We start from the raw sequence: 19,193 nt of genomic DNA, 5'->3' as shown, positions 1-19,193 counted from the left end.
AACTTGTCGTCTTTACAGTAAGTAGCAATCTTTTTCCTACACTGCTGACATATCCATTATTGTGCTTTCAATCCGCTCCAGTAATTCACTAGGCAAGTGGCAGCTCTTAGTACGAAGATCTGGCACCTCGAACCACGGTGCATTTGCAAATTTCTAGTGTGACAATGGGCAGTAGAAAACATGTAAATGATGATGGAATTGCCAGGTGGCTTCTCAAAGACATTAAGGATGAAGGATGTGCAGTTATATAAGTTCTAATCAATCAGAATCTACTGATGAAAAGACAGACTCAGTAGCAAATAACTGGGAAGGTTACTGTGATGATGATGGTGAACTCATGAAGTCTCCTTTTTCTGTCACACAAGAAAGTTTCACTGTTCCTCACAGTGTTAACCCAAAATCTGAGCTTGAATATTTCCAGCTCTTCTTCACTGACACTCTTACTAGTGAAACTGTGAATGTTACAAATATGTATGCTAAAGAAAAGGTACAGAAAGTTACTCCACCTACAAAATACTCAATGTGGACTTGTGGAGGGATGTTTCATTAGAAGAATTGAAGGCTTCCATTGGCGTAATATGAAACATGGCTGGGTCATTCCGTGACAAATCAACACTCTGATTCAGAATGACATTCTCAGATTTTGATGAAACTAGGTGTACCTAGTGTCCTTAGATAGTTATGAATGAAATACATAAAAAAAACTATTTTTGTGATTAAGCCTTGAATTTTCGTCCAAAATTGTGACACCTTGGAGTAGCAAATTGTCATGTTCTCCAGCACCAGATGAGATACAGACCTGAAAAAAGCTGTTTAGATGGACTTTCATTTGGTATGCAACATGGTGGCGTTTAAAAATTAAAAAAATAAATAATGTTAAATTCTAATTTTCTAAAAAAGGCATATTTTTAACATTTTAAAAAAAAATTACAAAATTTCCTTGCACTACACTCTTACTCCTCTAAAAGTTTCATTTCAGGATCATCATGGAATCACATGTTGCAAAATTTCCAAGTTCCATGTGCTGTGTGAAAAATGACTTTCATACAGGTTCTGCATTAAGAAATCACCAAATTGATTTTAAAAACATGACATTTAAGAACAGCTATGTCTATCACAACTTCTTATAACTGAGAATTAAGTGTAAAGGCTCTGTTGATTTTGACCATATGTTTTTCAGGCAAGGTGTATATTTGGCCTGTAAAGTCACTGTGTTTACCTTACACAGAATATCTGCCACACAAATCCACATAACGTCTGGCTTCTCTGGGTATGCAAAAGGAGGAGATGGGCCACATGTATAAAGAAGTGTCACCTCTAGTTCATTTTCTTGTTCATCTTTCCCCAAAATGTATCCAAGCTACCACTTGTTATGTATCTCCATTTATACCTGTCAATGACAGTGTTTCTTGGGGTTTGGTGGTCAACAGTTGTAATGAACTTTGAGCATATGAGAATATCTTAAAGATTTTTTCTATATCTGAAACAACAGGAGTGAATGCATGAAATGTTTTAGTACCTGGGATTGTTAGTATTTTGCTGAAATGACTTTTAGAAATGACGTATTCGCCCTGTGTTACAAATGCAAAATATACTCCTGAGCTGAAAGGCTGCCAAGGTGTAAGAATTTGATTGTCATATGGATGTTGTAAATTTTCTCATGCTTTCAACCTCTTGATTGTGCCACCAGCTCCATTGCCCGGTCCTTTTCCATGAGCTGTGGCTGAAAAATGCCATTCAGCCTCTGAGCCAAAATCAGCTTCATGAAAACATAGATTTAGGAAGTTTTTCTTGTCTTTATACTGAGCAGCACCAGTATTTATTTATTTTGTTCAGAGTGCTTTCTCAAGAATTCAATGAGCTTTTTCTGGAAACAGTACACAGCCACAGTGCTACGTTCAAGACAGTCTGAAATAACAACATAACTGAGATGCTCTGTCTGTGTTTCTCCTTTGTAATACACAACAAATTGGTGAACAGTGTCTTGCTGGATTGTCCAATGATAGATGCAGATGACCTGTTTTTATATTTAGCTGAGTAAAATTTTTTGGGTATTTGTCATACAATATATGTCTCTCTTTGCATGCCATCATTTTCAAAAAATTAAGTTTCTGTATCTTGAACTGTTAATGAACTATGAGAATTTTTACAGTCATGGTTCCTGATCTGCAGCATGCATGAGTGTCTGTTGGACATTAAAACCAAAATCTTGAGAATGAAGTGAGATATCGTTCTTCTCTCAATTTTAAATAAAATTTTAATACCTTGTCTAGATTTTATTTGCTGCACTGTATTAGCTAAAATGAACCATACACAAAGTCTACACAATGCAGTTCTATCTCTGCAACCCCTTCAAAATTTTCTCCAATGGTTTACGCAGTTTTATGCTGCACAGCCACTGTTAAGAATAACAAAAAGAAATTTAGTCCTTTACTGAGAAAAGATATCAAATTGTAAGATGTGCAGAAATCTAATTTTTTCACCGGGTAGTTCCCGTAAAATCACATAATAAGTGTTTCACAGTGGCCAGACACCATCTCTCAGCACAGGCGAGCTGTATAACAAAAGAAGCGCTCAGCACGGAATGAAAAGAGTACGTGTCTGTAGCAGCATTCATTATCTCAATCCTTATCACTTTTTCCTAATGACTGACTTCTTTAATATGTGTTGAAAGTTACTAACATCATACAGAGAGAATGCAGAATTTTAAAAAAACGTCAACTTATGTCTGAATTCACCATGTATACTTATAAATTTTGGAGAGAGATTTAAAAAATGTGTCCAAAAGGCAAATATAGATATACATAAATAGCTCGTGAAATTTTGCAGTGACACTGTGAGCAACCCTTCACACAGGGTGCCATAAATTTTCTCACGCAATTGCACAATTTACAATGTGGCATCATCTGTCTCACCTGATGTAATTAGAGCACGTGTTAATGTTGTAGATTTACTACTTGTATGCCCTTATCCCATGATAATCCTGCAATGAAACTTTCAGAGGTGTAAGAGTACAGTGCAAGAAAATACTGTGATTTTTTTCAAAATGTTAAAAATACAGCTTTTTATAAAATTAAAACTTAATTTTTTTAATTTTAATTTTTAAACGCCATCATGTTGTATACCAAATGAAAGTCCATCTAAGGAGTTTTAAAATGACACTTTTTTCAGGCCTGTATCTCATCTGGTTCCAGAGAAAACGGCAATTTGCTTCTCCACGGTGTTGCAATTTTTAACAAACATTTGAAAATTCAAGGCCTAATAAATTTTTAATTAAATCACAAAAAATTATAGTTTTCATTCATAACTATGTAGGGACACCAGGTACAACAAGTTTCATTAAAATCTAGGAGGTCAAGGTAAACTTTCATTAAAAATTGTGTTGATCTGACATGGAACAACCCGGCCTTGAATTTGAAGGCAGAATTAGTTGATTATTTTGCAAAAGACTGCCTAGGACAAACTCCATTTTTCAAGGATTTTTTCTCACCTCCATTTTGTCAAATATTTTGGATGCAGCATTTAGTTCCACCTGTCACAGCTCAGGATGTCACCATACGAAAGGGAGCAAGGAAGAGAACATTAGTGAGTATATTGACAGTAAATGCAAAGAACTTTATGTACCAAAAAGAAATGTGGCTGTAGAGAGAGTACAGTGGGACTCAAAGGAAGAGTTCAGTTCAAGTGCTACAATCCAAAGAAGTCTATGAAGTGGAGTTTACGAGTTTTCTGTCTGTGTGGTTCAGAAAATTGTTATGTTTTTTTTCTCACATTCCATATTGTGGAAATACAACTCCAGAAAATCTAAAATCTTCCTTATTTACCTTTTGCAACATGAACAGTAGTTCATTTCACACAGCAATTGTTAGCTTTTGCAGGTAGTTCAGGCTTTCACATCTTTACCGACAGGTTCTACACAAGTCCTCAACTTACTCGGGAATTGCACAAAATGAAATTTCATCTAACAGGGATTGTTTTGCCTTTCAAGAAGGATTTTCCATGCATTTTGAAGAAGACATAACTTGTTGAATATGAGTGATGTGCCTATCAAGGTAAAATGAAAATTATGTCTTTCATTCTATGGCAAGAGGTTAGGGACTATGTTGAGCACATTCATTGGTCCGAAAATCCAACTGATCACTGATTATGGGAAGAAATAGCCCATGCAATCCCTGAAACCTACTGTTATTTTGGAATATGTGAAGTTTATGGGAGGATCGGGCAGGGCTGATCAATACTGTGGTTGCTACAGTTTTACAAGGCTGTCACACAAGTGGTGGCAAAAATAAGTTTTCTGCCTGGTTGAAGTAGTTGTAGCAAACAGTTATATTCTTTGCTCAGTAGACAAAAATCAATGTTGAGAACAACTGCAGACTCACCTTTCCTACAGAAGAAATCTAATCAGACAGCTAGTTGTCCAGGTGAAAAACACAAATCCAAAGAAAAGAGGAAGACCACCATTGTCTGACACTGAGGAGAGACTGAATGGGAAGATGCATTTTATACTAAAAAATGAAAAAAATATTAACAAAGGATTGTAGGGTTTGCAGCAAATGCACAGATTTTAGCTAATGCAGTGCTACAAAGCTTGCAAGAGGAACACTTCACGTGGCAGAACGTTTTAAGAAGTACCATACAGAAAAAAATATAAACAAACACCGATGTAGTTTGACGAACTAGTGTAAAAGAAAATGAAGTTGTCAAGTGACCTCATAGTGCTCTTTAAAAAAAAAATATATATATATATATAAAAAAAAACTGTAGGGTAATAGCCCTTAATGCCTTACATACCTGCCCACATAAAACAAATAAGAGTTGGGGAGAGTGCAGTGAATACAAAAATTGGGTTGGAGAGGGTTAAACATAATATTTTATTTAACATGTAATAATGAAATGAGACAGAAACACATAATGAAATATAAAATCACATAACAGCACTTTTTTTTACAGTGATTGTATTACTGCATTGAAAATGTGCAATACACAGCTTTTATGTAACACTCACATTAGCTTGCATTATTAATAATATATTCATCAATCAGTTCTACTGAGGAATTCATCATTGGAATACAAAGAGTTCGGGACACCTGAATCCTTTAAACACAGATCCTTTAAGATCCTCTTTAGGTTCCTCTTAAACTGGACATTATTAATACTTAAGTTCTTGTACGGCTGCTGGCAACATATTGAAAATGTGTGTCCTGAATAAGGGACATATACATATGTTATTTCTAGTATTGCATCATTGAAATGAGCTGTTTGTTCTTTTAAGAGATGTATTACTTATGACACATTTCATTAGTGGATAAATACATTGGGAAGCAGTAGTTACTATCATCAGTTCCTTTAACAGGCCTCTGCAAGATGTTTCTGAGTTTACAACACAAATAATTTGCATTACACAGTTCTGGACTCTGAAAGCTTTACTTTTTCTTCTTGAGCTATCACAAAAATTGATCCTACATGACATCATGCAATTAATATAAGCAAAGTACTTTACTATTTATATATCACTTATGTATGACAACATCCTCATTGCAAATAAAGAATTTTTTACACACTTCGGCAGTTCTGTGGTATGATTCTCCCAACTGAATTTATTAAGTTGTAATCCTGAGAATTTAACATTTTCAACCTCTTATATTTGCTTCTCATTATATTTGAGGCATTATTGAAAGGGGATAGGGTGGGGGAGGGGGGGGGGACTCTTACAAGTTATGACTACTTATTATGAGCCTTTTTAAAAGTTAAGTGACACAGAATTGATTTCGAACAATTTATTAATGTCCATGAAATTTTCAATTTCTAAAATTATACTTGATTTATTCTTTACATCAATGTCTGTATCACTCGCAAACAAAGTAAACTTGAGCTCTGGTAATGATACCTAAGAAAAGACATTAGTATGCACAATAAAAAGTAGTGGCATTAGTTGCTAACTGCCTGAGGTGTCTTCGCTACCTGCTATTTGTTGCAAGAGCATGAGACATTTCTTTTTAAAAGCCTTCTCATATAGCTCACACAGGATATGATGGCTGATGGGCAGTGACAAATTTTCATTGAAAGCGCTGGGCGAGTTCATTTGTTCATTCGGAAGGGGAGGCCGACAATGTCTGAAATCTTTCGGCTAGTCAACAATGAAAGAATTGACGTGCACACACCACAATCTTTCTCAAACGATTTTAAAGCTACCATTCAGCAAAAAAAAGAAAAAAAAATCATTTTTACTTTACTGGTAGCTTTATGTCAGGCTCATGATGACATGTCCATCATTTTGTGAATGGTCATATTTATTGTGATATTTACTTGAACGTATGACGCTGTCAAAATTCAAAAAAGTCTGCAGAGAAAAATAGAGGTGATATGATTTTACATCTGGTGCATATTACACAACATGTTGCAGTGTATGAAATTTAGTAAACATATTGAATTTTTTGCTAGACTTGGGTGGAGGTCTCTATCTGTCACTAATCTCAAGAAATCTGATCCGATGTAGCACACTTATCTGCATTCACGCCACACAAGTGATAAAGCCAGAGTGAAGTATCCAAAACATTATCCATATTTCATAGACAGTTTTAGATATCGAAATGAGATTTTGGCAAATGATAGCATGCAAAGAGCAGGTATGGTTATTACCCAAAACTTTACTATCTACCATGTTATTCCACTCACTACCAACTTTTCTGATGAAGGAATGCAATTTTTAAGGACTACCGACAGCTGGTTAAATGAGAAATGGTATGGGTTTTGGAACAACAACATAACTGAAGACATTACACGTTTATTTTGTACCGAGGATGTGTTTTTTCATGTGCCACTGACCTTACTTTTCCTCAGTTCCTCAGTTAATAAACCACTTTTTCACAATTCTTTTGCAACTGTGTCTGCACAACATTTTAGTGACATGAGACAGTGTAAACTTCACTGTATTTTGGCAAAAAGAAGCAAATTTAAACAGGACAACCAGAGAAAAGTGTAGGTTTTGCTCAAAATTCGCCACTCGTGACACTTCTCCAAAGTTGCATATGGTTAACAAGCCAGGCGAAAATAAATCACTGCATTTTCAGCAAAATTGTTTATAGATATTAACCAAAGCAGAGTTGACAGTAGGTCTTTTTGAATGGCCACCACAAATGTGTAGGCATGGAGGGCCCCCCCATTTAACATTTACAGTAAATGTGAGCGTAGGCATCGGTTTAGAATGGCACTTCCTCCACAGTGCCTGCCTGCAACCCCCACCACTACTGCTCTCCCCATGCGTGCCCTGCCATCTGCACACCTATTGGCCACGCATAACTTCTGTGATGATGTTACAGGCTTTCCAGGATGATGGAGAAGGCCCTTCCCTCTTTCTGCTCTCTACTGTTATGCACTTTTCATTGCTACCTCATTTTTGGTCTTCCTATGCTCCTTCTTCCTCTTGGATGGTTCAGCATGGCCAAACATAGGCTTCCTTCTGCTCTCACTCTATACAGGTGAATAATGTTTTATTTCCTTGAATTTTTTCATTAATATTATAAATATCTAGTTCACTCCTAGCACCTTCAATCACTAGTAACACATCCCACTTTCTGAAGAAATCTCATTTCTGCTGCTTGTAGTTTAATTTTCTTGTGTTTTTTAGGGATTTGTGACTCACTTCCACATAGCAATACAGGTTTAGCCATGGTTTTAGAAAATTTTAATTTTGTTCTGGAATATTTTGTTTATTGTTTTAGTTATTGATTGATATTTGTTAATCTTATTTTCTACATCCTTGTCAGTGTCACAGCTTACGTCACATCCTAAAAAATTTAAGTTGGAGACCCGATCAAATAGTGTAAAATCTATTATTACTTTTGAGTTTTTGAGTGCATAGGGTATTTCTTATGATGAACCATGATATAAGACTGTTGTTTCTTTTCTTTTTTATCTGCAGGTTATATTCTCTGTTCTCTAAATGATGTAGTTGATACACTGCCTTTTGTAGCTCATCTTCACTTTCTTCCAAAATTGTAACATCACATGCCTATATAACGATATCAACATATACATTTTGATTAATCTGCACACCTGAATTTGTTTCCTGTACTGCTATTTCTGGTACTGTTTTCCTATGACCCTATAATATTAGCAACAACATTACTGGTACATGTCCTATCAAAGCTATCAGAACTATTTTCACTAATAACTTTGGATTCGGTCATTTTCCAGACCAGAGACCTTTACCCTTTTCTATTTGGAAGTAATCACAGCTATAAAGATTGAGTTATAAGCGAAAATCATTCTGATACCTCTGACAGTGGACTACATGTACAAGTACTGTTTTTGCTAAAATTGTAGGATAGGCAACTTTCAAAGGTGATAGTGTGGACCAAAACAACAAAAAAATGTCCAGTAACTACAGGCTCTAAAATGCATACATTAGGTGCTATGAGCACATGTTCACCTTCACAACTGTGAAACACGTCTTCCACTTAACAAGTGGCCATGACTCTTAAGGTATGGAGCCCATTATGACTGGACATTTGTTTCTTGTTTTGATCCATACTGCCACTTACAAAAATGTGGAAACCATAATGATTGCAGTAAAAGAGATGTTTTTCACAGTATCAAATGTGAAAAAGTTCTCATAGGTCTTAAGGTATGTATTTTAGATCCAGTGTTCATGATACATTTTTCTCTTCTTTTGGTCCATATTGCAACCTCTAAAAGTTGACTATGCTACAATCTTAGCAACAATAGTACAACTAAATGTATTCCAATGTTGGAGACATCAGAATAATTTTCACTTTTAATTTTTGACTCGTGTCATTTATGGACCAGGGTCCCTTACCTCAAACTAATAAATTTGTCCTTCTCTATCAATCCTGAAAGTTTCTATCATCATGGAATCACCTTGTAGATGTCTGCAGCTTGTCGATACATCTGTTTGCTACAGGAAGTCCCTTCCCAGTAAGCTACATTTGTGTGAAGGTGAAGCTAACATTCTACAGGCAACCAGTTGGTATAAAGCTTGGCCTTCTCTGTTTTACACAGTGATCAGTAACGCAACAGTTGTGCGTAAGCCTCATGTTGTAATTCTCCAGTGTGTCCTAATGCCAGGTGACAGGCAATAAATATCTCATCTCAGACCTGCAGCAACTGACTCTGCCTTTAGGAGAGCAGATTTACAAACAGCAAGAAACTTACTTAACATCTTACTCAGTCTTGACCTTGGGTGGCAACTGACCTCATCTCTACTTACGGGGGTCATAATTAACTAGGAGACAGACAAAAGTAGCCAGGTAGTTAACTCTTATAAAACAGGCAAAGGATTAACAGTGAGATGTATTCAATCAGAACTCACAAACATAAAGCTGACAGCAGGCACCACTGATGTTCTAACATACTTACATATGAAGGAGACATGGCAGAGATATCAATCAATGAATTGAAGAATCACTTTATAAAACTACAAAAAGCCTTGAACATACATTACTGATGTGTTGGAAAGCACTGAATGCGTGTGGGAATCTTAGAGAGAAAGCTGAACATATGATACAACAACTGAAATAACAAACAGAGTTGGTTGTGGTGATTTCTTACTACATGCCTGAATATGTCATCTCACGGCAACAGTGTAACGTAGAATTGTACACTGAGTAAAAACAGTGCCACGTATATATGAGGGATGTTACTATCTTCTGCTCAAGATAATGAATAGGGAAACAGTAATCTGACTTAAGACCACATACGCAAAGAGCAGAGTGCATTCACATTGGAGTTGTCGTGCTGCAGCCATTGGACTGAAGAGAAGCTGGCAAAAGGTAAGGCTGGAATGGCTACGCTCTGGTGTTTTGCAGCCACAGTGTGTCCACACTATAGTCGGCTTCTGACTACGGACAGGAAAAATGATTTGGTTAAATCCGATACCAGTATTTTAGTTCTAAATAAGCATTATTTTTCAGTATTTGTTTGATCTCAGTTATAACAGTTGCTCCCCCCCCCCCCACCCCCCCCCCCCCCACCCCAAAAAAAAGCAGATAAAAACCGAAATATCAATTAGCAATAGCAGCAGTGCTAACTTTTTCATTTTTGAATAAACCTATTTTAGAAAACAAGTAAATTTTATTCATAAAATTTCATTATTTCGAAATACAGCATTTTCATAGGAAATGGGGGAAGCGATCAGTGCTGTTTTAACAACAATGCGGATAGAGACAAGCAACAAACACATGGCTTAAAAATTCGTACAAGACTGCAGAGAGAACAATGTACCTGTACCATTTGGTGTGGCCTATTAGGTAGTACACATGTACATGCCATGTGGAAGACTTGCCCCTTTTGGTCTGTGTGGTAGTCTCTGAATATCATCACTGGACGTCTGTTGTACATCAAGTGTCACCAACCCCGGTCTGGAAATAGTTATGAAGCAATGCAGCAATGAAGTACAATGCTTCATTTGCCTTAAAAGATTACAGACTTGTCAGCCACTTCCATGAAAGAATAAAAGAGGAAGGAAATTATGGTAACAGTAATAAACTGAAAACTTAAAAGCAATTCATTCATAGTTGACAATGAAAGTAGAAAGTAACTGATCTGCTGCCTGTATCTACATAATGTGTCTTTTATTTGCTTGTAGCCATTAAAGATGGCAAAATTAACATGAAAAATAAAGTTCTGGAACCTCACTTTTCACTCTTTCACGCTGGCTACTGGTAATGCCTGAATATTGGTATGATTTCAATTCACAACATGATTTCTGAGCAGAATTCAAGAAATTAAAATCAGTAGAGGAATACTGGCCATTTTTTTGTAGTATTCATCCACATATCACTTTTCGAGAAAAGCAGCCAACGGTGGACAGAGTAACTTCTTTTATTTGTTTATTCAATTCAATATTTTGATTTTGTGTATCCTGAAACTGAGAGAGTAAAAAATGTTTCTGCCTTTATGAGAGAAGGAAAGTTGCTCCTCACCATATAGCGGAGATGCTGAGTCACGATAGGCACAATAAAAAGATTCAAACAATCATAGCTTTTGGCCATTAAGGCCTTTATCAGCAGTAGACACACACGCACACACACACTCATGCAAGCACAACTTGCACACACGTCTACAGTCTCAGAGAGCTGAAACTACACTACCTTTGTTTGATTTGTCCTTTTAATATTGGATACAACAGGAATAAAAAGCTAAAATTAGGTTACTTCAGAAACTGGTTACTCTGAGCGGTTATAACAGTCCAGTTAAAGTGGTGTGGGGGGAAGAAATGATATAACAGAAAACAAGTTGAAGCAATAACTGCCATCCCTACTTCTGACCTCAGAAAGCAATCTCAGAACCAACAGCTGGGAGGAGCAGTAATCAACAACTACATGCTGTGATTTGGAGAGCTCTGTATACTAAGGTTTCACATCCTGCCTCGGCTCCAACACTCGAAACATAATCATATACGTGTATCACTGTGCTTCTGTGAGAAAGATGATAAGAGATGTATAAATTTTCATCTGAATTTAATAGATACAATCATCTTGAGCAAATAATTAAACCCTCTTGAAATGATAGCATCTGAAATCTTATTCTAGTACACAGTTTCTCAGAAGATGAATTTGTCTGTTATAGCCTCCTTCCTCTCTAACATTTTAATAAGGTGTTCACCTGCATTTAAAGTTCATAAGGCAGCAACAACTTCATCAGCAAGTTATCAACTAAGAATGGGCTCAGAATCTTCGACGACATGTATGGAATATTAATTATTAGGGGTATCTCACTTAGTGGCCTTATGTGATCACAGATATATGTGTCCCAACACCTCATGTGCCTAGTGAGGGTCACTGCATTACAAAGGAACATAGCTCACCCTTCCATAGATGTCCATCACTGCCTTCTCCTCCTCCTCCATATCCTCTGTTTTCCCAATATTGATTGTGCTAGACATGGGAAAATCTTCTGAAGGTGAACATCCCTGAAACAAATTGAAAGAAAATTGTCACATAAGGTGATAGATAGGACAAAAAACTTACAAGCTAAATCACAGACAAATGATCACCATACTTCTTTCGATTTCCATCTATCTAACAAATGCCTCTGAAGCAAGAGATTACTGCTAGAAATGTGGTACTGTACATGTAGCATATGAAAAATTTATACTGTACATTTGGATACAGACCTGTCATAATAGTGCTCAAGGACGTACCAAGTGGTTATAATTAAAAGATGCTGTTCTAAGTGCTGCAGTGTGGACTGTGTGCATCGCAGGATGCTGAAACATTAAAGGTATGTTCATTAATTGGTGCACTCACAGAGCAAGCTAAAAAAATTATAATTCCACTTTCTGCCATAAGGTGAAAATACAGCACTTTAACCAGTCAGAATGTGACATGTTTGCAGGAAAAGGGGAAGAATGATCAAACACATAGGAACAGTGGTCCTGGGATGTTTAGATGGGGTTAACAGCAGCTCGCACAATTTCCGGTGTAAAAAGAGCGATATGTTGTCATATGCTGTCCTTTGGATCAGGAAGAATATGGAAACACTCCGGATTTTGAAGGCCACACATCTTAAAATTGCCTAGAGACGATGCAGCCATTGCTGAAGTTTTCTTGGAGCAAATCTTTCGCCAGGCAAGCGACATGTGGTTTCTTGCAAAGATGTAAACACGTGTTGCACAAGGAAGTCCTTATAATGTGCAGATGTCACTCTTCATCTAATAGGCTCACAAGTTATCATTTCCTCAAAGAAAATACAACGATAATGATGGAGCCAGTGAAAATACATCTCACAGTCATATAAGCTGAGTGCAGCGAATATTCCTGTACAATGTGTGGTGACGTAGAACGCTATATGTGACAGTTCTGTGCATTCGTAATGTTGTCCATAGTAAAATGTGCCTCATCCATCCAAAGAATTTTCCCTGGCCACATATCATCCATTTCCACAGGTGCTAAATATCCAAGTGCAAATTCACAACATTTAAGTCTATCTTGGGGATTAATTTGGTGCACATTCTCAATCTTGTAGAGATACCAGCATAAAAAGCACCATAAAATATTTTGAACAGTTGACGAGAGGAGAGATAATTCCTGCGACACATCGTAAGCAGAAGCTGCATGATCAGTTATAGCTACAACAATGTTGTCGACAACTGCTATGCGAACGAGCCAGCCCCTTTCCCTGCTGCACCACCTAATTAACCTGTTTCTTCAAATTTCTTGCTCGTATGTAGCCTATTTATTAACATAGGGCCTCTTCACAGCTGCTTCTGTCAGCAATATTCTCGCAGTGCAGCACTGCTATTGCTGCCGTCCTAGTAAAACAACTTTACCAGTTGTGCACTGTCTTTCTTTTCATCAGTCTTTGTGTTTCATATGGAATACATCAACCTTCTTGACCTTTCACACCAACACTCACTTTCAAAAGAAATCAACATGCATCACCAGGAAATGAACAGCAGGTTGATATCAAAATATGAAACATGTCACATTCTGAATGCTTACAGCATTATATTTTCATCTGGTGGGAGAAAGTGGAAGTATTATTTTTTCAAGCATACTCCACAAGTGCACCAATTAATGAATAAACCTACGATGTTTCAGTATCCTGCAACATATACAGCCCACAGTGTAGCACTCAGAACACCATCAGTTTAATAATAACCACCCACTACTTCAGATGTGTCTGAGTCCTGTACACTTGAAGGAGAGCTGTCTATGAAATACATAATCAATCATTGCAACATAGTAGTAAAGACCAAGTTAATGCATTAGTTTTTTGTCAGAAATATAACTCATGGAAACTGTAAATCAACAAGGAGGGATAACAACTTTAAAGATGTTGCATTTAAATGTACACTGTATCAGAAACAAATTTTACTTATTGCACATACTCATAGAGGAAAACTCTACACGTGTTGTAGAAATAACTGAATGTACACTAAAATCCAAAGAAGTAAGAGAGGATTACAAATATGCAAGCAAATAGCTATAGTAGGCAAACAAGATCGTTGTTATTGTGATTGTGGTTGTGGTTGTGGTGGTGGTGGTGGTGGTGGTGAGATAATTTGTGTTAGTCAACATACAGCAGTTAAAATCCCTTCTTGAAAATCACACTATCGCAGTACCAATAGTAATGGTAAAAGCTGTGCTCTGCAGTAAAGATCTTAAGTTAATGAAGCACAAAGTGATCATGCATCAATGAACAGTGAAAATGCCAAAATTAGTCTGTAAATACAAGCTAGCACAGTTGAAATGGAATTCAGCATATCAAGTGAAAGTGTCTGATGACATATGGAATGAGTTCTACTCAACCATATTCAGGCATTATGACTATTGCTGCTCTGCAAAGGAGACTCTGAAGGAATTCAAGACTGAAACGTCTACCAAGTCTGATTAGGCTTAGGAAGGGTATACATGAATTAAGGAAGAGTATATATGAATTAAACTGCTTTATAAAGCACTCTCTGCACATTTCTAAGGGAAAATATGATTAGGCTATCATTCTGATGGCCCCATGCAAGGAAAATATGAATAAACAAAAAATTACAGTCAATCCAGCAGATAACATTCCTGTTGAAACACATTAAAAATCAACACTGAGAGCTGGCTTAATACTGATTCACATGGACATCTATGGAATATGATGTCATGTGTACTCACACTAAACAGAATGCCAACATCAGATCACATCATCTGGACACAATGGACATAACAATGGAGGACAGCCATGGTTCTGGTTGATTACTTGAAATGTGCACTGTAGTAGGCACTTGCTAAAGCATTCATTGTTATTTTAGTGCTTCAGAAGGCCACTTATAGCCAATACCAGTAGTGGCCACAGAGCAAATTTCCCAGAACTGATGGTTTCCTTCCATTTCACAGGAAGATCTTGACATGCATTGAACAGGAAGTGCAGATCAGATTCATGGATAGAGCTAAGTGACCTCCATTCTGGCAGAAGTGTTTCATATATTTCAATAAAAACATCTTAAGAACTTTTTTGTCCACTGAAATGTAACCACCTTAGTATTTTCTTAGATACAGTATGATCTATACTTTTAATGAACAACCACATACAGTCATGTATTTTGATGTCATAATTTGTCATTTCAAACTACTGACTACAATACATAGTTTTCAGTAGACAATTAAGACTTTCATTGATAACTTGGGTACATTGTTTCATTGTGAATTTAAATACCGTAATTTGCAGAAAAGTACAATCCTCAATAATAATATGCAGATGATGGGTACTTCATTGTTTTCAGGCATGTAATCCACAATTTCTCACGTAAAAAAAGCCACTGAGTACAAAACAGAGCTCGGTTAATTCTAGGTAATGTATAATTACACAGTCTGTAAACTGCATAAAAAAGATCATGTATTTTTATCAGAAAGGAGAATTTTGTGAAAGAATTGGATGTTAACAAATTTAAAGAAAAATACTGAATAAAGTGTCACATGCAATCTGTTAAAAATTGCTTATGTGCAATAAATGTAATTGTAAGAAGAGATTCCAAAAAACAAGAAATGTATTGATGGTCAATAGATTATAAATAGGACAGTTGCTTTGCCATGTATCTTATTATTCTCTTACCCTTGTTTTGAGTAGTTCATTATTAGTTTTCGCAGACATGATTTAGATGGGGTCATTGTTTGTTTAGTTTATTATGTACTGTTCAGTTTTCAATGCTTTGACAAGCTATTGTAACAACAACTTCAAGTGAAGAAAGCAAAAATATTCTTATTTGGGTCTTTCTTACATACCAGAATCCCAGAATTGAAACCCATCCCCTGAATGAGTCTAGCATAGCTTGAGTTTATAACACGCCATACTACAAACAACTTTATGCACCAGACAAGCCATAAATTTTGCTAAAAAGTGCTCTGATTCAATATGAAAACATTACAGTGTACTTCTGACAAATAAGAAACAGAGAAAGGAACAAAATTGTTTAATATCTGCTCCTATCTTCCACATAGAAAGTCTAAGTAAATAATAATGATTTACATATTAAACTGGCTTTATGCTTAGTAGGACGTAAGAAAAGTTTGTTTTCCAAGAGGATAAAACTGTTAGAAGCAAAAGGAAAGGTTTGAAAACAGCAACTGAATTCAGGGCAACAGGAATACTGTTAATTTATTTGAAATCCCTTGAAATGGCATTTTTAAATAAATCGTCTTTATTGATGGGCTCAATTTGTTTTCCTTATAGTGCTAGGAAAATGTAAAAATGGGGGGCAGAGGATAAAGGTTGAGTTCATTTCTATGATTAAAAGGATGTTGAAAGGAGCATTTGAGCACAGAACAGTGAAATGGTGGAGGAAACTTCAATTTCACTGAAACTTCCTGGCAGATTAAAACTGTGTGCTGGACCGAGACTTGAACTCAGGACCTTTGCCTTTTGCGGGCAAGTGCTCTACCAACTGAGCTACCGAAGCACAACTCACGCCCTGTCCTCACAGCTTTACTTCTGCCAGTACCTTGCCTCCTACCTTCCGAACTTTACAGAAGCTCTCCTGTTAACCTTGCAGAACTAGCACTCCTGAAAGAAAGGATATTGCGGAGACATGGCTTAGCCACAGCCTGGGGGATGTTTCCAGAATGAGATTTTCACTCTGCAGCGGAGTGTGCACTGATATGAAACTTCATGGCAGATTAAAACTGTGTGCAAAGGTCCCGAGTTCAAGTCTCGGCCCGACACACAGTTTTAATCTGCCAGGAAGTTTCATATAAGCACACACTCCACTGAAGAGTGAAAATCTCATTCTGGAAACATCCCCCAGGCTGTGGCTAAGCCATGTCTCCGCAATATCCTTTCTTTCAGGAGTGCTAGTTCTGCAAGGTTCGCAGGAGGGCTTCTGTAAAGTTTGGAAGGTAGGAGGCAAGGTACTGGCAGAAGTAAAGCTGTGCGGACGGGGTGTGAGTCGTGCTTGGGTAACTCAGTTGGTAGAGCACTTGCCCGCAAAAGGCAAAGGTCCCGAGTTCAAGTCTCGGTGCAGCACACAGTTTTAATCTGCCAGGAAGTTTCATATCAGCGCACACTCTGCTGCAGAGTGAAAATCTCATTCTTCAATACCACTGTTTCCTTTTGTGTCTAGTAACTGCATGCATTCACCACAATAAAGTAAAAAAAATTAAGATGGCTCTGTCTAAATCTCCACTTCTTCAAAATTAACAATGCAAGTATAGACCAGAGGTGGCTTGAATTCAAAGAAATAGTTTTGACAGTAGTTGAGAGATTTATAACAAATAAATTAACAAATGACAGAGCTGATCCTCCATGGTACACAAACCAGGTCAGAAAACTGTTGCAGAAACAATGAAAAAAGCATATCAAATTTAAACGAATGCAAAACCCCCAAGATTGGTGATCTTTTACAGAAGCTCGAAATTTAGCACGGACTTCAACGTGAGACACTCAATAATAGTTTCCACAATGAAACTTTGTCTCAAAACATGGCAGAAAACCCAAAGAGATTCTGGTCACATGTAATGTGCACTAACACCAAGATGCAATCACTGCCTGCACCATAGCAATGGAAATACAATCAATGACAGTGCTACTAAAGCAGAGTCACTAAACAGAGCCTTCTTAAATTACTTCACCAAAGAAGATGAAGTAAATATTCCAGAATTTGGATCAAGAACAGCTGCCAACATCAGTAACTTAGAAATAGATACCCTCGGAGTAGTGAAGCAACTTAAATCACTTAATAAAAGCAAGTCTTCCAGTCCAGACTGCATACCAATTAGGCTCCTTTGCTGATGTGATAGCTCCATACTTAACAACCATACACAAATGCTTACTTGATGAAAGATCCGCATCCAAAGACTGGAAAATTGCACAGGTCACACCAATATTCAAGAAAGACAAAATGAGTAATTGACTAAATAACAAGTCGACATCATTAACATTAATATGCAACAGGATTTTGGGACATGTATTGTGTTCGAACATTATGAAATACCTCGAAGAGAACAGCCTACTGACACATAGCCATCACAGATCCAGAAAATACTGGTCTTGTGAAACACAACTAGCTCTTTACTCACACCAAGTGGCAAGTGCTAACAACAAAGGATTTCGAACTGATTCCATATTTCTAGATTTCCATGAGGCTTTTGACACTGTACCTCACATGCGGATTGTGATCAAATTGTATCTTATAGAAGAACGTCTCATTTATGTAACTGGATACATGATTGCCCATCAGATAAGCCACTGTTCATAGCAACTGACAGTATGTCATCAAGTGAAACAGAAGTGATTTCTAGTGTTCCCCAGGGTAGTTATAGGCTTTCTGTTGTTCCTGATCTATATAACTATATAAATGATTCAGGAGTCAATGTGAGCAGCTGTCTTAGGTTGTTTGTAGATGATGCTGTCGTCTATAGTCTAGTAAAGCTTTCATAGGATAAAAATCAATTGCAAAATGAATATATAAGATATTTGTGTGTTACAAAAATTAGCCATTGACCCTAAATAATGAAAAGTCTAAGGTCATCCAAATGAGTGCTAAAATAATCCATTAATTTTCAGTTACATGATAAATCAATCAAATCTAAAGGCTGTAAATTCAGCTAATTACCTAAGAATTCCAATTATGAACACTTAAATTTGAAAGAACATATAGAAAATGCTGTGGGAAGGCAAACCAAATACTGTGTTTTATTGGCAGTACACTTAGAAGATGTAACAGTTCTACTAAAGAGACTGTCTACATTAAGCCTGTCTGTCCTCTTTTGGAGTACCACTGCACAGTGTGGGATCCTTAGTAGGTTGGAGTAATGGAGTACAAAACGAAAGTTCAAAGAAGTCAGCACATTTTGTATTAACGACAAATAGGGGACAGAGTGTCATGGCCATGATACAGGATCATTAAAATAAAGGTGTTTTTTGTTGTGGTGGGGGATCTTCTCACAAAATTTTAATCACCATCTCAAAAACATTAGGTTGATGCCAACCTACACTGGGAGAAATGATGATCTTTATAAAATAAGGGAATTCAGAGCTTGCACAGAGAGATTTAAGTGTCTGTTTATTCTGTGCACTGTTCAAGAATGGAGTAACAGAGAATGATTGTCAATGTGGTTTGATGAACCCTCTGCCAGGCACTTAAGTGTGTTTTGTAGAATAGCCATGTAGATGTAGATTTATAAAGTTTCTGTGCACAGAATCACCAATGAATGAAGACACCACAAGACTGAGTTCCACTGGGAACCAAATGA

This window comes from Schistocerca americana, chromosome 9 (genome assembly GCF_021461395.2).
Source record: "Schistocerca americana isolate TAMUIC-IGC-003095 chromosome 9, iqSchAmer2.1, whole genome shotgun sequence".
NCBI lineage: Eukaryota > Metazoa > Arthropoda > Insecta > Orthoptera > Acrididae > Schistocerca > Schistocerca americana.
Note: the sequence above shows the minus strand (reverse complement) of the source record.